The sequence below is a fragment of the Crocodylus siamensis genome, chromosome 3 (assembly GCF_052110815.1).
Source record: "Crocodylus siamensis isolate JL-2025a chromosome 3, ASM5211081v1, whole genome shotgun sequence".
NCBI classification, from domain to species: Eukaryota; Metazoa; Chordata; order Crocodylia; family Crocodylidae; genus Crocodylus; species Crocodylus siamensis.
Window position 1 is genome coordinate 146,277,843 of NC_143397.1, and position 27,237 is coordinate 146,305,079.

The 27,237-nt window shown below is 40.0% G+C and overlaps 1 protein-coding gene across 45 annotated transcripts in view; it reads left to right on the top strand.

Moving 5' to 3' along the window:
• LOC149868954 (uncharacterized) overlaps positions 1-27,237 on the top strand; it is a 220,837-nt gene that overhangs the window by 15,335 nt on the left and 178,265 nt on the right. For 34 of the 45 annotated variants that reach the window (XM_090039433.1, XM_090039443.1, XM_090039431.1 and 31 more), the window contains exon 3: positions 16,362-16,532. The exons of 10 other annotated variants lie outside the window; for them this stretch is intronic. The gene's annotated coding sequence lies outside the window, so the exon portion shown is untranslated. Of the gene's footprint in view, positions 1-16,361; positions 16,533-26,867; positions 26,960-27,237 lie in introns of all 45 variants that reach the window. One more of the 45 variants, XM_090039434.1, reaches the window with a different exon arrangement.

Genomic DNA, 27,237 nt, shown 5'->3' on the forward strand with positions numbered 1-27,237 from the left:
CCTATTCCCAGATATAGAAAGTGGTGGCTTGTTTGTTAATGCTTTTGGCAAACAGGCCACCATGTTCTGCCTCAACGATGAAGCTGTGGATGGTTCCAACGGCCACATTTGGACAATTGCATGTGTTTGTTTTCTCAGGGACAAGTAGCAGTGGTGGACCTTGTGCTGCTGCCGCTTGTCCCTGGGGAATGCCTGTGCCATGCTTGTGGCAGGTTACCCTGGGTGAGGTAGGGAAGGCTGGGGTCAGCAACTGTGCTGGCTGGCAGCCAGAATGTGGCTCCAGCTGGCCAGGCTTTGGTTTGAGCGGTGTGCGCTGGCACCATGTGTGCAGCTCTGCTTTTTTTGGTGTAGTTTGTTTACCCTGGGATCTCTCAGAGTCAACCCCCACCCTCCATCTGAAAGGTAGCAGCATGGGGAATCCCTGCATGTGTCTGCATGTATCACACCTCCAAACTCATCTGGATGCAGCCAATATGATCGTGGCAGTGGAAATGTATGGAAGTCTGCCTCCAAAACCCACCCCCAAAACTTTCTTGTTAAGTACAAATGGGGAAAAACCATGTTCTGCTGCTGTGCTACTTGGAGAGAGAGCTGGGGGAATTCATAATATTCCAGTTCTCCCTCTTGAATCCAGCCAGAGGACTGACTCCAGGTTTCCAAAACTGAGAAACCAAGAACCATGCTAAAGATTTCCTTCCACAAACCAATCAGAGAGTGGAGAAGCAATGCTTTGAAGGCTGTAGAGTCTTGCTTCTGTGAAGGATGCATACAAACATAGGCCCTTTGCCTGTTTACATTATAATTCTTGCCTTGCGTTATACTAGGAAGTTGTTAAGCTTGTAATTGTTTCCCTTTTAAAACAGAGGCATTGTGAAGCTAAGACATAAACCTGAACTTATTTTGACATCTTGTATTTCCATAAATATATTGCTATCTCTTCTATGTGTCTTGCACTAATTTGCTATTTTAATTAACTATTTCCAGTAGTAAGACAGTAGCAACCTTAGTATCCAACAATTTTTCAGGGAATAACTGTATTTTAAGGCCTAACAACATTGATTGTCCATTTAATGAGATTCTTGCTTATACAGATGCATGTGTGCACACCTATTCCATTAACTGGACGCTTGATGTTCTGGAAGGGATTTCTGTATATGAAAAGGCTACAGAAGACTTTTCTGCTAGGATACTTTAGTTACCCGAGATAGCTGTGCTTGCTGCTTGGCTTATTATTCATTTGCAGTTATAATTGATTACCCAAAAAGATTGAAAACCACAGAACAAATAAGCAACATCTTTCTGAATTTGTTTTTCATCTTGGATAAATGTTATGCTTTCAAAACACCTTTTAAAAATGTTATCAAAAATTGGTTACAATACCATAATTTTTAAGATCAAAACACTCTGCATTGTTTTCATTTAATTCTGAAAATTTACAAAGGAGTGGTTTTAAGATTCTGAAACTCCTAACAGATGTTCAGTTATGTTCTCAATGTTTGAATATAAAGAAGAAAGGATTTAACGCAATTATATCACTGTAAACCTTTCCCCTTCCTTTGCATAATTAACTGCTCTCATTTGCATAGCACAGAGGTCTAACATTTCAAATGGGGTAGAGAAGCATGGGGGAAGGGAGGAGACTAATGGACACAGATGCGTATGTCATGCATACAGCAAAAACAAGCTAGCTGATAATTTGGTGCCATAATCATCTTTGACTATTAAAAACATTTAACTGAGAAGCTAGTAAAGTGTAATTGCATGTACAAAATCCTATGGATACACTATGCATTTATAACTTGTGAAAACTGAAAATTTTACTAATCAATTTATTAAAATAACTGTTTCAGACTATATCTGAGACCATATTTAGTAGTCCTACTTAATAGTAAACCTGGTTTAGGAAAATGAAGGATTATAATGCATGTCTTCTTAGAGATATGGGTGCAAGAGAGAGCTTGCATGTGCATGTAAATTTATGGTCTGATATCTGTATCTGCTTTACTGATGACATAGAAGAAACCAAAACAATGGTGGTTGCTACTATTGATTTGAATAATGCTGTGTTAAAACTCACAGCTCATCAGATGAGCAGCCATCATATGGATCAACATGAAACCTGAAGTGTTTTCCAGTAGTATAGAATATATTTGAGCTCTTCAAATAAACATTCACACTGATTGATTGATTGATTTTTTTAAAACTTCTGTATAGGGTGTCCTTTTAAGCAGGGTATAATACAGATTACCTTGAAATCAAATCTGCTATATTTTTAATGCACTTTAGCAAACATGTACTTCATTGGCTAATACATTATGCCTAGATTTTAATCGTTTCAAAAACAATGTCAGAAGCAGCGAGGTTCTTCTATGACAAAATTCAGTGTTAATCTGAATCTTACAAATGTAAGCATTTGTGGTCTTTCCCATTTTTAGCAAAAAATTATTACCAGAATTATCACCTATTTAAATCTTTATTTAATACGTTTAATAGATTATTGATTATCTTTACATAGAATTAAACTTTAAGTCAGATAAAGGGTCCCAAACAAACTTTAAAAATGGATTCTCCTTCAAAAGAGAGACGTTGGGAAACCGGCTTTTCCCTTGCAAGGCTGGCAGGTTCCAGCCTGGCACTGCTGGCATAAGTGAGTTCCTGCTCTACACGCTGGGGGGGTTGGGAGAGAGGGGCATGGGGTCAGGATTGACCATTGATGTTTACAAATGAGTTCTGGTACAAAAAAGGTTGAGAACTACTCATCTAAATTATCCAAAGGCCAATAAATCTGTGGAGGACCATGTGTAAGAGTGGGAGCCAGCCTTCTTGGTCTGCATGCCACAGATTAGCCCTGAACCCTCTCAGAATGCCTCTCCAATCCTTTTTTTCATGACTAAGCTGCTGCTGTGCTTTCTGCTCCCTTTCTTATCTACCCCAGTGCTGCTTGTCCCCTCCCCTATGTTCTGTGTGCTACAGACAGAGGCTGCATGTGCCACCTGTGCCACAGGTTGGTCACCTGTGGACTATGATATTCCTTAGTACTAGTGTTTTTATTTGCGTTGGCTTGTGTTCACTGCATGGCTTAATTACAAAACCATCTTCAAATTCTTTGAACTTGGGAATTTTACTCTCCTTTTCTTCTCTTTGTCCTGCAGAAGTTCAACTTATGGCTGAAATATCTTGACATAGATGCACTGGTAATTCCCCATAAAAGTGGTTAAGGATATCATTTGCTTTCTGAAAACAGTGTTAGGATATTTGCTGTGTGAGTCCCTTGAACACACAAAGTAATCTGGATATGCATTTTTTAGCTTGTTTATTCTTCCCCAGAGGCCAAGGGAGACAGTTTCCCATTTGTTTTAAATTACAGTGGATTAGAATTCATAAATATTTTAATGTCAGTGGCTGCCACTGGAAATCCTACTGACTAAACAAGGCCCAGTACATATATTCAGATAGTCTAATACCTGAGACTTGTTCCAACTCATCTTATATATGGCCAAGCACCCAGCCTTTTCAATAAAACTTGGAAGATGACTATTGTGACCTAGGGACCAGTGTATTATACACATGCAATGTAGTTCTGTATAACCACTCTGAATAGCTGTTACATCTACACAACCCTTATTTGCTTATGCCAGCAGTGCCAGTGCTAGGTTGAAGTGCAGCAGGTACAGTGTGACAGGCTTCTATATTTGTGTGTTCAAAGGACATATTACCTTATTGGGCTAAGTACAGATTTTCAAAAAGCCTGAGGAGGAATGGATCTAAGTTAAGAGTTTTTCTGTAAGTGGCGTCATTTAGATCAGCAGCAAACATAATGCACATCCTCCCTTTCATGGGGGGGTAGAATCTTAAACTGGGTTCCACCATTTTTAAACCAATTTGTGTGTGCTGAACTTCTGTTCTCTTATGGGTATAGACCAATTTCTGATTGCTTATACTGATAAACGTGTAATGTTTATACCTGGACTTGAAGAGTTTTCTAGCATCTAGCAGTGATACTAAAGGGTTGGGTTTTTTTTTTATGTCCCTTCAGTACTATGAAACTGCAGTTATATTGATGAGTTGCCTGAGGTTGTCTGACCAATGCCTAGACTTAGTAACTCCTTACCTGGCTTATTTGAACAATTTGAATAATATTTTTTTCCAGCTTACAGGAAAAGGCTTTGGCAAAAATTTTGTCATGGTTTATTAGCACAACGGGCCTGGAACTTTAGCAGTCAATGGGCTCATTCTCTGGCTTGGTTATAATGCATATAATTCATATAATTGCCTCTTGCATTGTGGGAGGTAAGGCATTGCTCCTTTTGGCCTCATTGAACATACCAAAGAGCCTGTGGGGATACTTGGGCTGACTTTTTTTTTTTTATAAAACTCATTTGAAAATCCATCACTGCCTGGAGGTTTACCGTGTCTCATTTCTTTCACAGTTAGGTTTTTTTCCACTCAAGGCCAAACAGAGGTCCTTCCAGGAGTTCCTTCTTGGTTTGTGAGATGCAGGGCAACGAAACCCAAAAGGAGATTGCGGTTATTATAGTGTGGAACAAAATAATTAGAATTGTTTTTTTTTTAATGTTTGTTTGAACATCATGTATTGAAAGCGTTTTACTCCTTTTTGTTGGTCTATAGCCTTCTTTTTCCCCTGATTCCATAATCTTGTTTAAGATAAAAGGTAGAAAATTATGCTTTTTGCATATAGAATATGTTTGATTGTATTAAATTTGTACCAGGATTTTATTGCAGTTGTGGATTCTTTAGACTTAGTCTAATTTTTTAAATTTTAAAGTTGAAGGTAATTTTGTTTTTTTCTAATTTTTACTTTTTCCCTTGAGGAGTCTGCTACAAGCTTTTGCTGTTTACCATATCATTGGTACTTTGGAGATGATAGGTTTTATAAAATCCCTCCAGTTTATGGCTGCAGGGTGGTGACTATGAGCAGCAAGATAACATCTGTGCTTCTGGGAGCAGAAGTTTTGGACTGACATTCATATGATTCACCAGCATACCACAGTTTACAAACTTAATTTGGTTATGAGAAATTAAAAGTAATCTAAATGGGTAGAGTGAAAGTTTGAAAGTCTATGGCTCCTGGCAAAGGGATTTGTAAATCCCTATGTCTACCAGGCCCCAGTTCAGAGTCTATGCTTTTTGGGAGGGTAGAAGGGGCGCGGGGTTAAAGGATCAATAGTTTTGTTGAAATTCCTTGTTAGGATAATGGTTTTTTTAATACCCATTTCCATTCCAAAGAAGTTGTTGGAGAATGTTATCTCCATCTCAGTCTCATTTTGCTCAGCTGCTTCCATTATTTTCTCCATGAATGTATGATGTTGCCACATTCCTACTAGTCCTGAGATGTAAGGTAGAGATGGAAGGGAGGGGAAAGGTTAGAGAAGAGAGGAAGTGGAGGGAGGTAAGAAGGAAAGAGGTAGGTAAAATTAAATGGAATGGCAAGGAGGGGAAGTAGGGGGGGACAGGGGAAACAGGAGATGAAGTCAGGTGTAAGTACCCTGGGAGGGAGGACTCCACAGTCCTTCTACATTTGTGAATTGTTCCTCTTTGAACAGGATGAAAACATCCTCTGGTCAGTGTCTCTGACCTGTTTCTATGCTTGATCTTTGAGCCAGCAGGTTAAATAGTCAGGTGACCTCTAGTAGTCTGTCATGCATGCATATTGCTTCCTTCAGGTCTTTTCCACATGAAGCAAGTTCATGAGACCTTTGTCTACAACTATATATTGGCTACCCCTTGGTATGAGGATGTCTGTTGGGTGTGTGGGGGGATACTGGTGAGTTTTAATGTGTGTAAAGAGTCCAATCTGTTCTCTGTAAAGTTTTCCACAGATACGACAAGTGGTCTCTTGTGGGGAGGGGCATAACTGTTGGCCAGGATGTTGTGCACTTTCCTTCCTTTGCCATTTCTTGGCTTCTTGACCAGGATACTTCTCTTCGAAATGGGCTGTAGCTTGATGTATGGTGCAGCACCACTGAGACGTGTTACCAGCCAGCACTTCCCTAGTTGTAGGGTTGATGCCACCCTTCTTGAGGTATGCTTTCAGGGTGTCCTTATAGTGCTTCCTCTGTGGGTCCTCTTACCATGACTAAGTTGAGAGAAGAGGATTTGCTTCGGGAGACAAGTGTCAGCTATCCACACACATTGGCCAGTCCAGCAAAGTTGATGTTTCATGATCTTTGTCTCAATGCTGGCTATATTTGCTGCAGAGAGAATGCTGGCATTGGTGCACTGGTCTTTCCATCTAATTCAAAGGATATTCTTGTGGAAATGCTGATTGAACCATTCCAGGTGCTTAAGATGGCTTGGATATGTCACCCACATTAGTAACTGTGTCATGACTGTGATCAGGAACTGTCAGTAACGGTGATAATTTTATGGGACAAGTTCACTACAAAAGAAAGCTACTTTTCTTAAATGGAGAGGGGAGGCTTCATAGGTGACGGTGAGTTAGCTACATGAAAATCAAGTGCATACTATGCATGTTTACTCTAAATAAATGTTGGGAGGCTATTGGCAGCATAATGAAAAGATAAGACAAACTGACACGGTATTACAGTTGACATACAGTCTTTGGAGAATCGTCACTCGAGCAGAAAAAGTTGTTTAAGTCTTGGTGTCGGAGGTGGACTTTTTAGCATGTGAAGAACAGCAGACTCTTATGTAAAGTATTTAGTTGGGGGTTTTTTTGCCTGGCAAGTGCCTGGGATTGGGTAAAACATACATTTTTTTTCAACAATACCCCTGGCAAAGTCCTAGAAATAATTTTATCTGGGCAGGTGGGTCTCCCTGTCCTGAATTACCAAGCATTTTAGGTTCTGACCCACACCTTTTTATAAAATAGCTTAAAAATAGAATTAATAACAGATGCTCCTGATTTGGTCTACTCATGCAGGTTTATGGGCTGTCGATTCTTTTTCTGTTTCCTGCTGGGTACTATTAAGCAGTTTCAGGGGCCCTTTCAGGAACAACTGAATTCTGTCCAGATAATGTAAATTCTATTTCTTTTCTATTCTTTTAAAAACACCCACGGTGCTAAATTTTATTTCTTGACCCACTTTGAAGATTTATAGTTTTGTCCTGAACTTCATTTATGTATATGTGTATGTAAACTTTGTTTACTGACTTGATTTGGCTTTATTCTACAAGTTCCACATGTATTCCTCCAACTCAGTGATTCACACAGTTGTAGTGTTCTGTATGGTAAGCACAGAAGTATGCAACTTTTTTTTTTTTTGTTTTGTTCTTTCCCCCTCTTAATCATCATCACCCCTCTCATAATAACATCATCATCCATGTGTCTTATCACCTCTAGAACCTGATTTGATTGTGGAGACTGGCATCATGGAACTAGTTTTAATGTCATGCAGAGGTTCATGATAAGTTTTAACTCGCAGTTAATGAAGCAGACCTTTGTATTCCACTTTTTGTTTTTACATGTTTATTGATCCACACATGGTACCAGGAGTCAAATTAATAAAACATCCTGAGTGGGAGAATTAAGTCAGTTAAAAATACTGGCGGTGATGAAACACTCTGGAAACACAGAGGATAACAGGAGAAGGTTTTTAAGTAGTGTTTCAGTGTGTACCAGCAAAAAAGGAAGATGGAAAGTAGCTTTATTTCTGCCAATGGCTAGTTTTGAGGCGCTGGATAGTTTTTGTTAATCTCTATGTTTACAGTAAGTATGAATCACACTCTCTCTTTCTATATCTATATATCGAGATAGATATATATACTGGTTTAATTTTTATGTAGCATATATATATGAGGCATTCTACATGCTACATAAAAATTAAACCGGTGAAAGAGGGAGATTCTTGAACAGAGCATAGAAAATGGAGGGAAAACAGAAGATTTTTTTTTAATCGACTGAAGGTTGAAGAGCCAATCTTGCAATTTTTTTAAGGGTTGAATTCCTGATAAGGAACTGGATTGTGATGTGAGGTCTGGGACAAAAAGAAAGAGACCATTGGAATATTCAGAAAGATTCCTTAACAAAGTGACTAGAATTTCCACTCTTGCTTTTCTGTGATTCCCCAAGGTTGCCATTTGGGTCGGGTTTAGCACCTGAGGTTTTTCACAAGAGAAAACAGCAACTTTTTTAATATGTAGAGTACTAAGGCTTACATAGGGCAGTGTTTCTCAACCTTTTTTTAGTCTCAAGGCACCTGTGGATAGACTTGAGGCATGCCTTGGAAAATGCCAGCTTTTAATTTTCCCTCTTTTTTTTACCTACAGAGCAGTTTTTCTGTTGCAAAGAATTCAGAAAGACTACAGCTATTGATTTCTATTTGAAATTGTGGGGTTTATCTTGTGAGTCATGTTTGTAAAACGAACAGTGCTAATATTGTGTGCCATCCTACGGCACACTTGAAGGCAAACCAGGGTACTATGGCACCCTGGTTGAGAATCACTGACATTGGTTTACATACCTATTTCTGTCTGGGGAAGACAGTTAAGAGAATGTGACCAGAGGCTCTGACCAAATTGAGCCCAGGAACTCTGGTTCTTTTTAAAGCTAAACAAATGAATGGGTAAGTTCCAGTTAGAGAAGATAACACAACAAGGTGTACAAGTAGATTATATAAAGATAAGAAGCAGGCAGGCCAGGGCTGCATATATAGAGACTAGTTCAGAGAGGCATAAGGTTTTTTAGGCAACAGCCTGCTTTGTTAGATGCTAGGAATAGGAGGCTTGATCAGCATGTTTGCCCCAACAAGATTTAACTCTTCTGTCAGGCATCAGCCAGCAGCACAAGGGCTGGGTTTGATTTTTGGGGTACTAAATTTATTTACTTTAGCTTGAGCCCCCACCCAGAAATCTGGGAGTACTAAATTAATTACTGTAGTGTTGTGCATAAACAAAAACCCCTTCCTCAAGCAGTGTAACCGAAACAGATTTAATCCAGAAAACAGAAGAAAACACCAAATGCCATGTGAAACATTACTAGTAAACTACACAGCATAGTCTGTAGATTGTATTGTGCCAGGGGAAGCTGCTTGAGTGCAGGTCCTTTGGCAGTGCAAGGGGCCCCTCGGTGCTCTCGGAGGAATAGTGGTGTGGCAATCTTTGCTTCCACAGAGAGGCTGTACACGTGTGTGGGGAGTGACTGCACCTTCAGGCAGCACAAACGTACCCCACACTTCTGGGCTGGGTTATGTGGTCTGCTACAATGAAAACTGCAGGAAAAACTCCAAAGGAACCAGGTTGATTAATGGCTACAGCTGGCCCAACCACACAGCCAGCTAAAACAAAGACTATCCAAAGAACAAGGGGGAAAGATGAAGCCTAACCTCTAGGCCTGGGCTGCAGATGATTTGGGTTACAGCTGCACTGGGAGCAGGAAGTTGTAAGCCTCAACCCCAGCCCCAAATTTGCCAGATTAGGAACTCCTAGATTCCAACATGGTGAAAGTTGCCAGGCTTAAATCCTGACAAGCAAACCCAAGGAACCAACACTCTTTCCCCCATATTAATCTCTTAAAAGCTCAAAAAAGAGGAAAAAAAAGGGGGGGGGAGAAAAGGGGGAGAGGAGTTCCCAGACACTGGTTCAACTCTCCCTCTCTCTCCCCTCTACCTGAGCTTCCCTTTTTGCTATCTGCAACTCCTCCTTGCTTGGAGAAGATGTCACTCTTCAGCAGCTGCTAGCAGCTTCTCCTCCAAACCAGCCTACCTCTCCTTATATCGCTTTGCATGACATCACTCTGGCCTTGTCTAGTCAAGGAGTGCCACACCGCAGTCTCTCTCCCAACCCATCAGCATGAAGACTCCTCTGCTTCCCCTGGCCAGTGAGGCTATAGAGTTTTAGGTATTTTTCCCCAGATATGGGTCCTGCTCGCCATGTGCTGAGCACAAGGCCAGAATAACTGAGGCCATCTTGCCCATATCAACACACATGCACACACTGCCCCTTACAGAGACCCAAAGACTTTCTTTGCTATGGTATACTGTATAGAGAAACTTGTCCCTAATCCAGCTGCCTAAAGAAGCAATTTGAGAGGATTCTACTATGCAAGGATTTCCAGTAGACCAGGGATACAAATGTTAATACAGCTGAGAAGGTGCAGGAGACCTCAGTCTTGAGCTGCTATGACTGTAACTTTGATCCTAAATCATTCATAGATGCTTCTAAGGATGGTGTTGGTAGAGGTCTGTTAAAGCAGTATGCTTAAAACAGACCAGTGACTGATGTGTAATAAGAGTTAACAGAAATTGGACATCACCATGCTTAAATAGGGGGAGGTGAGGTTCTTTAGCTGCTTAAATAGGGGGGGCAGGTACAGTGAGATGGCTATGTGGCTTGCAAATTCCTACATTCATGTTCTGAATCCTTTTTAAACAAATGTTTGTCCTGTGTTTGTAGTGAACAGCAAAGTCAGACTAGCCTGTAATAAACTATACTGCATACCAGAGCTTATCCAATCTGTGTTGTGCTTCTTGTATTCATCCCTGTATCTAGTAAACTGAAATAAAATGGGTGGGGTGAGGGGACAGAGCCTGGCATCTAGCGTAGCCAAATTTGTTTTCTGGTAGCCCGGATACAAGTTGTTAGTTTAGGAAGCTCCCCTCCTCCCTGCCATTTTGTTTGTTTTGGTTTTTTTGCATGACACATTTTAGAAGAATAGTTTATCTATATTTGTTTTACTCTTTCCATTTTGATAAGGTTGGGCTGGACGAACGTCACAATCTCATATCCCCGCTGAGCCCTGGGATGCTCAGGTTCCAGCGTAACTTGCGTACTTCAAGATTCTCTGTGTTGCAGGCTTCTGCAAAGGAAATGGAGGTGTTCAACATTCTCATTAGAGAAATTGATGGATTGCATTGCAGCTTACTGCCCTTTACCGTTTAGAAGTGATCTTGTAAAGGAGGGGGATTTCAGGGAGGTTGACAGCTTCTGATAGCTGTATAGAAACCCCTCTGTGCAGGACCATTGAAGTGATGCTGAAAGGAAAAAAGGAAACCCAGAGCTTTTTCACATAGAACAATAACATCTAAGCTTACATAATGGGTCTTAGCATAGGTAGGTAGAATCAAATGTTTTACATGCTGCATCCAGTCCAACAATGAGAGTGCGCTGGAGTTTGGCTTGTGCAAAAATACCATTTGCTGGATGTTAAAAGTAAAGAATTACACTTTTTTTGTTGAAAATCAAAGATGCTTTATTCCTAATAGTCACAGCCATGTTTAAAAGGTTTTGCTCACTAAGAGAGAAGTTGGTTTAGAGAATGACATTTTTTTTAGTTTGAGTTCTGTGACGAGGCGTGGAAATGTTAAGTGATCATTTTATGAGCTGTCTTCATTTCTCTATCCAGTTAAGATGAAAGTGCGTGTGGGGAAATTTGTTTATAGACTGGTGATCCAGCTGATACAGTTCTGACAAAGTGCAAACTATAAGTGTTTCTGTGGTTTTGATCATAGTGCCATGTATTATTATTTTGTTCTATTTGAATTTTATATCAGATGTACTACTGTAGTTTCTGAGTAAGCGTTCTTACTTTCACCACTAGTTATGGACTTTTGGATTCAGATATACTGCACTGTTTGATTATGTGGTAAAGTGTTTCCATTTTGCAATTCTTTTTTGTTTTGCCTGAAATGAACAAATCTGTGCAAAGAGCTACGTTTAGATGGAAGTATACTGTCGGAAATCATGTTTTAGTGTTATCATGTTGAATCTAGGCAGAACCCTTTGATATTAACACAGTTGTGATGCGACAGAAATCAAGATGCCATACATTTATTATTATGGTTGCAGCTCTCCTGTTAAGCTTGAGTTAACAGGAGTGGAGGGATTCATACTTTTGTTAGGTGTGAAGGATATTGTGAATCCTCTGGAAAATTGTAAAACTGGAGCAAAGAATGCAATTTATCTGAAAAAGCATATCTTAACATGCTTGAATTAAAATTTTAAATAAAATTTACTTTTAGGGGTCTGAATCCCTCCCATGCTCCACCTTCTACCTCCTGCATGTCCTGTACTCCCTAATGCCTATCCCAAGTTGTCTCTGGAATGAAATTACAAAGGTGTAAGTCAATCTCTCTCTTCTTCTTTTCGTCTCCTCTCTTAAATTGCCATTGTTGCGCTTTTTGCCATTTTTCTTCATTCTTTAAATGGAATGTTTTTCCTTCACTAGCAATTGAAGAAAATGTCCCCTTTTTAGAAAATTATACAAGGAACTCCCCCCCTCCCCCCCTTAAAGGAAAAAGATTAAAAAAAGAAAAAAAAAAAGGCAGCCATTTTCTATTTTCACAGGCCAGGACATTTGTTGTTGTTTTTAACACTTTACTGCTCTGTCTGAACAGGCAAAATAGGGTTTTTTTGTCTTATGTTAGCATAAATGAGAGATCCATCTTCATGAGTAGTAAGACAAAGATTAACATGTCTGAATTCATATCAGTGAGTGGAATTGTAGTCAGGCTTTCAATTCACAGTGGGAAGAGGTGTGTGGCTGTGGCATGTTATACATATGTGAAATTGTTTTTATGAGGAAGTGCTGAGGCCTTTAGTTGTGATATTATCTTCTTGAGCAGTATACCAGGCATTGTTTTGCTTTGTTTTGTTTTTTTCAGCCATCTGATAGCAGTGGAGGTAGTATTACTGGACATTTCTCATGAGTGTTAATACCTCTCCCATAATGCTTTGATTCCTGTATCTTTTGTGGTGAGGATGGATAAAAATGATTGATATACTTTTTTTAATTAGATTTTTTTTATAAGTTGGGCCTTTTATTAAATTTAGTTTTTTCACAATATTTGAAATTCAATTTGAAATGAACAGTCCATTGTAAGGTTACATTTACTGTAGTCTATATATTAGAATAGATCAGTTAACCATTAAGTTAAATGCATGATATGCAAGGTTGTTGGCTGCTGAAATTTAAACACTGTAACTGGGGGAAGTCTTAAGTGCATGGAACCTGTGTTTTTTTGATGCGATTAAATTGGCTTTTGACAGTGGGAGTGTTTACACGTGCACTTTAATACACAGTAGCTTATTTTACTGCGTTTTAAAGTATCACATAAAAAACCGTGCCTTTTTATGCTAAGGCCCAGTAAAACGGGCTACTGCATATTAGGCGTCACTTAAACATGGACATTTCAGTTGTATGCATTAGAGCAGCCTAATGTGCATGTATTTAGTCCCTCACGTTGGAGGTACTAAATGTAATGCACATGTAGACATGCTCCAATAACTGCTTTTGTGTTGAAAAATTTGATAGGATGTTGTAAAAGACAAGGAAGTTTGATATCTTTCTCTTACCAACTGAATAATAACTAGATTTCAGAGTTTGAAATCTACTAATTTTAAAACTTCTAAGTGACCAGAATAAATTAGTCTAATTGACTAAATAAAGTAATTTTTTTTGTTTTAATAAATCTGTTTGGACAGATAAAATTATACACACAGAATATTTATCATGATTCTAGTTATAATAATAAACTTTTAAAAAATGCTGGTCTTCTGCATTTTAAATTTGATTCTAGTTGGCTTTCATCCAAATGTAGCTTGACATAGGTTTAAATATAGTGTATACAGAAATGTCATTCATTTTAATGTGATGAAATATAAAAAATAACAGTTGGAATAAATGTATTTTATATAATTAAATGCAAATAGCACATCTTCCTGGTTAAAAAAAAAAAAGTAGCACCAAATTTAGTGACTAGACTGTATTTGGTCATCATGCCTAATTGTTTCCAACTTAAAGCTTACTTTTAGTGGAAAGCTTAAAGAACATGAATGCAAAACATTAAAATGAATTAAATTAAGGTTTCTTGTTAGCTGAAACTACACAAACATTATATTTTGGTGCCAAAAGATGTTTGTTTTTCTTAGAGCTAACCTTTTATTTTTGTGAATGTTTATCAACACTGTTGGTTTGTATATTGTAGTCTTCCTCTTTCACTGTTGTTACCTTTTTTGTACCTCCCTTGTGGATGGGAGAAGGTAGGGTAGGGTGTCGATGGAGAACTTCAGTTTCAAGGTTTTCCACTTGGCACAGGTGAACAGAAGTAGTTTATTATTGCTGCTTTTAAATTTAACTTAGGGCTTCAAGTCTTAATATACATAAACTACTTTAAAGTTAATCATATGAGTACTCCTGTGCAGTGGCAAGAATCATAGGTTGAAAATTAAGGATGTACATAAATGTTTGCAGGACATGGGCCTACTTTAAAAAACAAAACAAAAAAAGCAAAGCCTAACAAACAGAGAAACCACTAAAAAACAGATAGAAACATGATTTTGCTGGACTTTGTGTCTGGGGTTTCCTCACAGGCCTGTGCATTCACAATACATTGGCTTGTCTCACCTTTCCACTTTAAGACCTGCTAGTAGGGAATTATTTTTTCATATGAGATTTTTTTTTTTTTGTTATACAAAAGTAACCTGTAAATATTCTGTTCCTCCTTACAGTCTGCATGTAAAGACAAGTCCAAATGTAAAGGCAAGACATCTGAATCCTGCTAAATAAACATAATATTATCCTTCATCCCCAGAGAATAAAAGAAGGTGTTTTACCTTTTAAATGTGGTATGATTTCATAGCCTTGTTGCCTGCAGCTTGTTTGGTAAACTAGTCAGTTTTTCCAGGAGAGTTAACAGCAAAGGATAAGAGAAACTCAGAAGCTCCAATTAAATGCAGCACTTAAAATCTTTGGTAGTCAGGTCAGTGTATCCTAAAGTACAGCCCTAAGTAAGGCTATGTTCTTGGAGTCTGAAATACAAGTTCTTGGAACTGCAGCTAACACATTAACATGAGCACTGCCCAAGGAATCAAGTAAGTATACTGCTGATGTGCTTGTATTCTCAGGTCATAAAAACAGGGTGCTGTATATTTGGATACCCCTCTTCTCACAAGAATAGATCAGATCAGTAATAAAGGGAGCAAAAGAGCTCAAAAATATAAACAGGAGCTGGTGAATGATGTTATGCTTAGCGGCCTACGGGGTATATTGTGGGTTCTGCTGTTGTTTAAAATAAAATTTCACATCTAAATTCTACCAAATTTTTTTGCTGTTACCAATCTGAACTCTTGTCAACAAGCTAGCTTACTCCTGAGTGTCTTCTCCTTAATGTTATTTAAGGTAGTGATAGCCAAAAGACAGTGCTCATTAAACGCACATGATTTTCTAAACAAGGGTGGGGTGGTCAATCTGTGGCACAGGTGTCACAAGTGGTATGGGCAACCTCTGCATGTGGAATGTAGCAGAATCAGGATGGGGACAGGAAGCTCAGTGACACATAGGGCAGGGAGCAGAAAGAAATGCTTCGGATCAGGCAGGGAACATAGGGCAGGGAGCAGAAAGCAGAGCAGCAGCTTGATGAGGGAGCTACAGGACAGGCAGCAGAAAGCAAATTGGGTAAGGGAAAGGGATCTTTGTCGGGGAAGGGGCAGGGTTAACTCATGGCACACCTGCCAAAAAGGTCCCATCTGTCCTGCTGCTATAAACTGTTACACTGTGACCCTCTTCTCTAATATGAAAGCAAGACCTACAGGGTGGTTCTCTGCCTGGGCTCCTCAGCTTATATTAACAAATTTCTTCCTGACCCTTGCAATGACAGGTCATTAACAGTGCCCTTGATGCCTCTGCTTGTGGTCTGTTGTGTGTTATAAAGTGATGCTGGTGTTTCTACTTTTGTGCTTTGGCACTATAGTGTGTGAGGGTATGGAGCTCAATATTTTTAGCAATCTCTGGGTAAATAGTTGCCTGTGGGGTTTTGAGAAACCGTAAAGTTGTATGCAAAATACCAGCCAAGCACACAGTTTTTTTCAGTGCTACATTTTAATCCCATAAAAAGATAAATTTGGAAATAAAATAAGTAAAGAGGAAAGTAAGATTCTTGGTTTGTCATTTATCTTGAATGACATTACAAACTACATGTACTGTTTTTAAAAGCAGTGCTATTTGATGTATTCTGGTGTTAAAAATTGTGGAATTTTTAAAGGCATTTTAAAAACATATGGTTTCAAGTAACTTTAATTGCTTGGTGATGCAGAATTCACATTTGTCATTATATCCTGAAAGTATGGACCTGCAAGTACCTACTGTTAATTACAGAGCTTGACATTTCTAGGACTAAATAAGAGTGATACAGTTGGTTATGAATCATATCTTGCCATGCTGAAATGCCAGAGATCTGTTTTATTGCACTAGAGATTAAGTCCAATAGAGTAGTAGTTATTCTCAGCGTCAGTATTTTTGCTGCCATCAAACTGCTGATACAGCATTTGTTTAATACAAATGGACCTCTGCACCTTTTTAAAGTGCTTTAAATCTAGACAAATTTATGCCTTATCAAAAGGTTAATCCTGACAAATTATTGTAAATTATTTCTTGTCTGATACAGGTGCAGCAAAATTAATTCTCTGCCATGCAGTCGGATGTAGATGTTTGATAGTACATTTCAAAGGCAATAGCTGGATTTTGAGCACCAGGATTGTTGAATAAAACAGTTCTGTGGATGAACGCCCAGCAATCTATGGTTGGATCAACTTTTTCATGAATAGTAACGGTTCAGGTAAGGCAACAAATTCACTTCTGCAGCCCACTATTTGGAAGTGCAGGCTTCAGTCCTATTCAAAGTTTGAATATACTTTGAATGTACATAAGTATACATCAGTGAATTTCTACCTTCGCTTTTTAACTGGGAAAGCATGCCTTGTAATTTTTTGTAAACTTCCTTCCTAACCTCAAAAACAAAGTGAATCCTAAGAAATTAGAATTTATAAAGCTGTTATTACAACACTGAATATGAATAGGTAAAATCACATCAGGTCATACAGAGAATTGAAGTGATAGCAACATAACTGCCACATGGCTTTTATTTTTTTTATCCTATTTTATTAGAGCATGTAAAAAATACAATGTATACAAAAGTATACATCATATCTATGGGTGTGTCTCTAACTGTACAATCAAAACCTAAAATGGTGCATGTGTGTGTATTCAAATATAACCTAAAAAGCAATACCGCTCTTCCAGCAGCTGCATGACCTGGAAGAGGTGAAAAAGTCCCAAATAGATAGGGACACCCGAGTGGAGGGGTTTAAGACCTCCCTTCTGAGACCCTGTCCTCAGAATTTCCTGTTGGCTAGCTCTAGACAGCTGTATGCCCAGCAGAACCGTTCTTAAGTGACTCCCTGATTGGTGTCCAGGCTGTTTGTATCCCATTCTGAGACATTTAACTTTCTGCATGCTCTCTTTGATAGGGAGCCTTCCAGCCTAACATAAGGTTCTGGATTCTACTTTGGGGGTCAGGTGCAGCAAAATGTGGAGTTGCAGCATCTAACCTAAAGGCTTTTTAAGGTCCTTACTGAATCTGTCCCTTACCCTCTAGCCTCGTTGCAATTGACAGGGGTCCTAACAGCTCTTGTACGTTGACAGATGCCATTTCTGTTCCTGTTTCCTGGGAAACAGGCATTGGATTGGCAGAAATGGTGGATAAGGCCTTTTATAAACCTTGATAAAGACAGGGAAGTGACCCAAAACAAAATATACTACCCCTCCGGCAACCCAAACCCACAACCTAAGCCTTTTTGGTGATAGACAATTTAGACGAGTTCTAAGGTTTGATTCTGGCCTATTCTGAAAAATTTGCTCTTCTTGTCTCTTTCCTAACAGTCCAGCTGGTGTCCTCTCCCATCCATTCACAACATTTTTTCTTTCTCTTGAGTACTAGTTCTCTTTGTTAACTTCCAAAACTGTCTGCCCAGTTCCACACATTCTTCTTCCAAATTCCTGTTCCTTTACCACAAAAGCCCCTTATCCTTGGAGGGGACCCTGAACAGCTGTTCTATTCAAATCCCCTTCTTTTGGATTCTCTTCTGGAGTCAAAGGCATTCCAGAATTAATTTATCTTAACTGTGGTAAGAGTTAGAAGAAAGTTTGACAGAAGATTTATGAAGAAAAATTTGAATACAAGTAGTAAATGATTCAGAAAATTTAAGTTTAATATCGTTATCTAAAAATGGTTTTCACCACCAGCTATTTCCTATTAAAACAATGCTTATTACTTAAGTCCTAAAATGTCATTTAGACAGCATTCTCCCAGTTCTTATTAACTACCAGTAATACCCCAAAGCTGATAAAAATGTGCAACTCCCAGGGTACTTACTAGAAAGTCTCTTCTTCTTTATTTAAATGTTTACAGTATTTTTCCCCTCAAACCACTGATTTCCTACAATGTAATGCAACATGAAATTAAAGCACATATTGCTTGTTTAGGATTCAGTACAGGTAGGGTATTCAAATAGTTTGGGAGTCAGAAAATTATAAGCACAGGGTTAGAAAATAAGTTGACAGTTGACTCATGTCTCAGAACAGACCACTCATTTATTAAGGCTTGTCTATACATGGAATTTTCCTTATTAAATGTGTGTGTATATACTTTTAGTCCCGAAGTATTCACGTGGAGTTAATTAGGGATAGTGAAATGGGGATAAATCCATGTATAGATAAGCCTGTACTCTTGGTTATCTTTTTGGTAAGTTACTTTTCTCAAAGGCACTTGTACATGCTGCAAAGCCATCAATCTGTTCTCTTTTTCAGGAAGTCAGTATTCTTGTGGAACAAATTTCACTATTGGTAACATTTGCTTGGGATATGGGTTTAGGAATTGAGCATGATCGTTGTCTGAATAAATTCCAACAGTCGTATGAGGCTTTCAAATCTGTTTCAAAAGGGTGAAATTAACTTAAAAATAAATAGTATTGCTTGATTCCCTTTACCTGCCTACTGCTTACAAATAGTGTAACAGCAAGCAAAGCAAGTTTAATGGCAAAATGTTCTATATAACTTTCTATTTTTAAAATTTTGCCTCTAACTTCAGTTTGTGCCTTTTTACAGCATTTTGTGATGTTTTCACTGTTTTGTTTCCGTGGCTCACTTTTACTCTCTTTGTGTGGGTCTTTCAGAAGGATTTGGGGTACGGTACTTTTAAAAACAAAATTAGTTAAACTGACAAGACTAACAATCTCCTTTTTTAAGATTGTTGTTTTACATTGGGTCAGATATGGAGATAAGGATGCCATTTTGTTGCTAGGAGGATGCTGTATTTACTACTGTGCTACTGTAGCATACTATATGGCTTTACCTTAGATTATTGTGAAGACCCATTAGTGGGTGCTAGCAGCATCATAATGGTTGCTGCAGCTGCATATCTTGCATGAACTGTTATGCAGTTGTAGAGGTTGCTCTAGGTTTTGATGGAGTATTTCTCTTGGGTGCATATGTATAAGGCTGATTTTGGCCTTGCAGTAGCTGCTTGAGCTGAACCCAAAGTATATGCTTTAGTACGATAGATTACATCTCTAAAGGAAACATTACGCTGTATTGTTTCAACAATTTGTGTTCTGAATACAGAATCTGTGGACAAAAGAGTCCCCCAACTAGGCCTCTGACAAAACAGACCACAATGGCCGCATTGTTAGTACAGTAATATGCATATGAAAGAGCCTTTAAATATGCATTTCTACTAACCGTTAGTCTATTGTGTAACTGATTCATGTAATGAGGAGTCCCTAGGTATTCATTAACATGTGTTGTCTCATAAACATTCCTTACATAGAATTCATAGCTGTTACTATTTCAGTAACATAAATGTAATACAACTTGAATACAATGCATTTTCTTTATACAGTGCTTGCTTGAATACATAGAAAACTGCTAAAAGTAGCACAGGGAGCACCATGCAACATTACAAATGCTCAGAATTGGTCCCTTTCTCTTGGCTTTTGAAAAGGCCTTCTGCACAAACAGTTTCCTGCAAAACCTCTTAAAACAGCGCACCAAAGGCCAGATCTTACTGGGTCTTGAGCTATTATCATTGATTTGACTTGGATTTAGGGATTCAGCAATTCTGCAAAACAAGTCCAGCCGTTCCCTTCAATATGTGTATGTTAGAAAGGCAACAAGGCAAAAAAATAAGATTTGATTTTCCAAAGTATAAAATCTGTTTTTATTTGTATTTTTATTCTGTGGCAAAGTTGAAATTTCATTTGTTTCTTGAGCTATGGCTAAAACAGGCTATGGAAAGAAAACCATTATTACGACGGGGGGGATCTTGGTTGAGAAGGAGAAAATTAGAAAGTGTGAAATATTTGCATATTGCTGCCAGAGCAGGTAAAACCAGAACTGTTTAGCCTTGTCACATCTGTTTTATGCTGCTAGAGCAGCTTTATTTAATGGCTTCTCTGTATAAACAAGTATTAATTGCACAGTGGAAACATCTATAATTCTGCTTTTTTTTTTGTTCTTATATGCTTTATATCATTCACACAGGACCCTGTGTAGAAACACCAGTATAAAAACACACAACTATGTAACTCTCTCCCAGCTACCAAGGTAACACAAGCCCCTGTGTTACAGTTAATCACACCAATGGAATTTTTTTGCCTTTTCCCTACTTATCTAATTCCATGTGTCGTCTTCTGCACGAGACAGCTGGGTTTATTGCATCACCTTTACGCTATGGAGTGGTAATAGAAAAACTTTAGAGATGCATACTAGCAGCACTGGATGATTGTGGCAAGAAAAGTTGCTCAGTTGGATTTGGCTTAAGGGAGAAAAGGGGGATATTATATAGTCATTAAACTATTTTACAGCTGCTGTACTTGGGCCACGACCAGAATGTGGCCCACTGGACATACAACACTGTAGTGACAAGGGATGTTTGGGGGAGAGAGGCAGTTTGATCGAGGCTTCTACAGTGATCCCATTTCTGAGGGTTTCCACATGGTACCTGTTTTTCCTGTCCTGTAGAGTTCCAGCTTTCTTTGGTTTGAGCTACATAGCTAACAAGTCCTTGAAGTGTTTCAAAAAAATGCTTGGGACAGAGTAGTTTGGAATGAACTGAAATAACAGACTTCTATTAACTTGATTGCAGCTTCAGCGCACGTTAAACAAAGCCTTGGTGTGCACAACCTCATTTTCTGATCACGGTCTTTCTGAGGCCTGGATATACTGGCTGGTAACTGTCTGCTACAGTGTGTTTTTTATGTATTTGTGTCATGGAATGTAGTTGTGAAATTATTTAACAACAACAAGAAAAACTATTTGGAAGTGAAAGAGATTTTTTCCCCCCATAGTTCTTGAAGGTATTGCCATATTGGAAACGGCAAAACTTTTCACTGTATCCCTTTAACAAAACTGATTTCTATTTGTTTTGCATTTAGATTATATTTTAAAGTTTCCAGAACTTATAGGCGCCATGTTTGACCCGAGATTACCCTCAAGCCAGGGGCACATTATTCCATGGCTCTCATGCAAGCCAGATCAGGGTTAGTTAGGACAATGCTGTGATGGGAGGCTCATTAACTTTTTCTATAGAGAACAAATGCCTCCCCCTACCTCATGAGGTTGCCCTTCACAGACTCCATGTCCCTTTTTTCTCATTGTTTGGTACCTGTGGAGATTGCTGTCATTTCATGATAATGATGGCCTGTACAGGAACACTGTAGGAGAGATGGATTTTGAAGCCTAGATCCCATCCTCTTGCTAGGCAGGTGGGGGAGGGGTTTGAAAGGTTAGAAATAGCTTTGATTTTTTTTTTGGTTTGTTTTAAATAAAAGGTGTGCTGCTCAGTCACCTGATCCTGCAGCTGCGTGCATCAGGAAAATACCAGATACCATGAGACTGTTAATAAATGGCAACAACGAAGCAAAGCAGAGCAGCAACAAGGTTGTATTACTCCTCAGGATCTAGTTAAATCTTTGTGAGTGCAGACCATGGTCTGGCTTTACTGCAAGCTGCGCTTTAAATGGAGTCCATGATTGTTGTCTCATGTGGTTTTTTTTATGACAAGGTATAATAAATATAACTTAGAAAATAAGTTAGCTTTTAAGCACTTTGAATTAAAAATCCCTTTGATACTCATTAATGTGCCTAAAATGAATTACTTTGAAATACAGGTAATTTGGGGGCAGGAAAAAAGCAAAACAAGAGTAGAAAGTAGTTTCAGGTAGTGCCAGCATCTCTATGTTCCCCTGACCATGCTAAAAGCTTTACAATCATCACGCCTCATTTTTCTTTTAGAAATGTTTTCCCTCCCCTCTATGTGAAAGACTTGCCCCTCAGACTCTTGTCATGAGCAGGGATTCAGGTTTTACGTTTCCCATGGAAAAATGGAAAAAAAAATGTGAATTTTTCATTTTAAGGGAGAAATGTGTGGATTTTATGGTTTTGCAAAGAGCTTTCTTCAGGCTGGCAGAGTTCCAGCCTGCAGAGGGCTGGGGGAAGGTGGGAGGAGGGCAGTTAGGCAGGGGGCACTATGTGCATGCACATGGCAGCCAGGCAGCCTGGAGAGTAGCTTCTGCAGGTAACTCTGGTGGGGGTGGGAATTGAGGCCCCCATAGTGAGGGAGGGATTTGGGCAGGACTGGGGCTGCTGCCCAGCCAGGTGGTGCATGGGGCTTGGGCCCTGGGGCTGCATTAAATGAGCTGCCTGCAGCCATGCATGGGGCAGGAGGGTAGAGCTGGCTCCCTGCTCCTGAGGGGGTAAGGAGGGCTCATGCCCCCCCAATTTGTGTGTGGGGTGGTGGTGGGCTGCCCGCTACAGGCTTATGTTGCCTGCCCTGCTGCCCTCTTCCTGGGGCCTCCACAGTGCAGTGGGTGGGACCTGGTGTGGCAGGGCAGAGCGGGGTCAGGCAGGGAAGCTCGTTGCCACTGCGAGCTCTGTGCTGCCCTGGAGATGTCCCTTGTGTGCCCAGCAGCAGCTGGGCCATGGGCGTGGAGTTACATCCCTCACTGCTCCAGGCCAGGCAGGGGGTGCCTCACCAGGGCTGTGCAGAGTTTGTAGCAGCAAGGAGCTTCTCCACCCAGCCCTGCTCTGCCCTGCCACACCTGGGTCCTGCCCACTGTGCAGTGGAGGCCCCAGGAGGAGGGCAGCAGAGTAGGGAGCCCAAGTCTGCAGCAGGCAGCCTGCCACCACCCCTGCCTCATGCACAGATGTCAGGGGTACTTGCCTCTCCCTTCCCCCTCAGGAGTGTGTGCAGTGGCGGGACGCCAGCCCCCATAGCCCGAGCCCACAGCAGACAGCCTGCACCCCTGCCCCCACTCTTGGGCTCTGCTCTGGCCTGTGGGAGGAGGGGGAGTGAGGCTCTGCACTCTGTTCCCCGCATGGGCCACAGCAGCCCCTGCCTCGTGAGGGTGGCAGTCAGGGCTTAGGTGCTGCTGTGGAGGGGAGGGGGCTGTGGACCCAGGCCCCTGGCCCCATAACCTTGGCAGCTGGGGACTCCCTCTGGCAGGGCTGGGGGAGGGGGAGGGGGGTGAGGGCCACCAGCAGGGCCCAGGGGTCTGTGTGGGGAGGAGGGGGATAGCAAGGGGCATTCGCAGGGCCCAGGGGCGGTGGGGTGGGGGGAGTGAGAGTCCTGGACCTACATCCTTATGAGTGAAGGGGGCAGAGGGAGGTCTGATTGTTTTCCCCCTAAATCAAATACCAAAATTTATAGGTTTTTAGAATTTATTTTATTATAGTGATTGAAGCACTGGTAGGCCTCCAAATTGCTTGAAATTTGTAAATATATTAATAAAACATTGTGCTCAATTGATATCTGTATCTATATAGTGGTGTTTCACTTAAATCACGGATTTTGGGGAGTTGCAATTTTTTTTCAGGGGAAACCAGATAATTTTGCTATTTAAAAAAAAAAAAAAAAGATTTTTTTTTATCAGGGAAACCCAGGATCCCTGGTCATGAGATACTCCACTCTCCCTGTGCCTCCCCGCTCCCCCCCCTCCCTCCCCCCCCCCCCCCCCCCCCGACGATATAGCAGTCCTTCCCATGACAGTTCATACAGAAATACTGGGCCCCTCTGCCAGCTTTGACTCCTTCCTGGAGACCCACTTTCCTGATGACATGGCTAGGATGGGGTTATATAGAAAGATAATGCAGCCCAAGGATATACGGTGCTTGCTTTTCCATGGGTCCTAGGAGGAGGACAGTGTACATCACGGTAGCCTTCCCACTTACTGAATAAGGCTAAAAATAGAGCTGAAGTGCATCATTCAACTGACTCCACCCACACCCATCCCATACCCAGTGCTCTTTTCTGCCTAGAGCAGAGAGTTTAATTTGATGATCTACTAGGTCCCTTCCAACCCTAGAAATCTATGAAATCTATATGAGTTTATTTGTGGGGTAATGGTACAGTGTGTAAAAGTCAGTAGTAAATAATAAAAAAAGAAATAAAGGGAAAGTATACTTTTCCTTTTTCTAACGTTGTAAAAGAAAGATGCTACTTCATAATAGTGGTGGATAAAGAATGTTAATATTTAGGATGGTAGTATCATGTAGCAAAAGCACTAAGTGAATGTATTCTGTAAAACGATCCACACGGACAGGATTTGTTGCAGGAACCCAACCTTACTTGAGTATTTTCCCAAAAACTAGCTACAAAATAGTGCTACCCTGATCATTTTCTGCTTCACAGTACATCTAGATGGTTCATAGTTCCGTTTCAGTTGTCATTCCTGTGTTTTGTGAAATATAGGTCACAAGCATGGCATATTTGTACTGTTTTTAGTCATGTGCATGAATACATGACATACTCGCTAGAAAAATATACTGTCAATTTGCCTCCGTGTCCAAAAGTATTATTGCTAATAGGGATAAATAGATACCTGAATGTTTTACACTTGAATATACAGCATTGCATGGATTTGAAAAGATTTTTCATGGTTTTAATATCTCTAATTCTGTAATGCTGATTGGCTGAAGTGCAAATCAATCAGTTAAAGTTGCATGTAATTTTGGAAGAGAGCTGTTTTAAAACAATACTTAATAAAAATGGCATAAGAAATTTACCTCTGGGGTGCTGAGAGGGTGACACACTAATTGTCACATATGAGTAGTGAGACCCCCCTCAGAGTTCATGATTTCACCACTCATTAGTATTATCAGTTAGCAGAGGGGACAAATGCACTTCTTTTATTTTCATTTAAAAGATGTCCTTATCTAACTATTTAAACATGGAATTTGTATCTTTTACCATAATTTCCTGAAAACTATTGGTTCCTTAATACTACCCTAAAATATGCTTTCATTTGGTTTCTAATTGCTGCTCTTCCTGCTGTGTTTTTGTTTTAAACAGCATTTTATGATGAATATTGATTTTTTTTTTTTCTTTCTTTTTTTGGTTTCAGGATGTACTGAAATTAAGACAGTTTAACTGGTGGTTCCTTATAGTGCATAATATATCATCTCCTGTCTAAGTTCTCCCCTTGTACTTCCTGTTCAGTTTATTTGATTTCATTATATAATGAAATCTGCTGGCTGCAGCAGCAAAGCAGTGATACTTGGGAAAATGTATTTTACAGTGTTTATCCTGGCTCTGCTGATTTCTGTGCAAGTTGTCACTGTTTTACACTCTCCTTTCCCTCTTTCTGATTTACTTTTTACTGTAAATTTGAATAATGTGCACATGAAAGTTCATTGCTCTTAGATGAGAAATTTCACTCTTGCCTTGATCGTAGTGATGACCCTTACTCATTTTAATTAGAAAAAGGAAATAATGTCATACAGCCAGCAGGAACCAGTCTTTTACGTGGCCTAGTTCAACATCATAGAAATGATACTTGCTCATACCATATTGGTTCTTGTCAGTGTTTGATTTTAGATTTGTATTTCAGCATACTTCAAGATGTATAATATACGTAGCTTTAAATTAAACATGGGTTCAAAAAAAAAGAGGGGGGGAGAGAAGGGCAACACAATAAAGCAAGAGGATGAAACTAAATCCAACTGATGACATGAGTCACAGTGCTGCTTTTCCAACTGCAATTCCCAAGTCTCTCTAAATTATTGCAATATGTTGTTGTTTTTTGGTAATGTGCCAAACTGGTGTGTAAGCTGATTATTTTTTCACATAAAAGTATTTCAATCACATGTCTATCTCATCAGTTCTTTATATGAGATCATTTTCCCACATCCCATGGATGAAGAAAATCCAACAAGATTGTGATTCTCCCCCAAAGTAACTGGTCTTTGGGAGAGTGACACAAAATACAGGCCTTGCTGTTCTTGAAGGCATTGGGGAAAAATGCATCTGAAATAAAATCAATACGTGAAACAGTAGGTTATTTGCATTTAAAAATATTGAAAGGCAAGACAATGTATCTGTTAAAGAAATTAGGCTACAGTAGTGGAATGGTATTTGACTAAAATAAAATCTTTGATTAATTTTGAAATAAATGTCAAGGGATAATTTTTATCTAGTGCATGTCTGCTCTAGAGTTTCACTAAATATTAATTTACTACTTTTTTCCATTTCAAAATGATGTACCACCCAGGGCATAATAATACCATTACCTGTATTTCGTTAAAAAAAAAAAAATACTATATACTAACGAATTGCCCATCAAGAATGATGGGGGGAGCCCTATGTCCCTCCTCCCCCCATCTGGGCCAGCTCCCCCCTTCCCTGTGGTGCGGGGAGGGGAGGAGCAGGCCCAGGCCTGATGTGGTGGGTGTGGGGGAGGACCGGGCCTAAGGGTGGGGAGAAGCCAGCCTGCTGCTCGCTGCTGGTGCAGGGTGCTCCCCCTGGTCCAGTCTGTGCCAGTGTCTGCCTCCACATCTGATCCTCCTGCTCTGCCCATGCTGGGTACGCTTGGCATGGGGAATCCTTGCCACTCTTCTCACTCCCAGCGTTCCCCCTGTCCCCGATCCCTTTCAGCACTGGCTTTTAAATCCACCGGCTGGTGTCTCTCACTGACGTCACCCGGCTCCAGCTGCAGGTAAGCATGGCTGATGAACCGTGCAGGTCTTCCTCTTGTCTTCCCGGATCGTCGGTGTTCTAAAAGGGGTAAGTTTTCCTCCTTTTCAGGGTTCTTCCTTAGGGGTTGTGTTCCCCCTGTTCCAGGTTCCCTAACAGGTGGGACTCCTTGCCCCCTCATGTTTGTACCTCCGCAACAACCTCTGACCTCACAACTTAAGCCCATATTACTCCATTAGGTAAGTGTTGTTTTTCAAATTGATTGGCTGGCATCAAATGGCATGTGTCCCTGACTAGGTCCAGGTGCTGAGGTCAGGAGGGCTATTTAGAGAGGGTCCCTCCAGGAAGAAGCAGGGTACATTTTAAAAAGTACACAGATGCAAGGACCTCTCTGTAGCACTCTCTCATTCTCTGGCTACAGAAATAAATAACTTGCCAGAAACTTAACTAGGAACTTACTTTAAGGTACTCTGGTTGTATATGAAAAGGCTACCAAGCTGCTTCTGTTTGGTCAAAG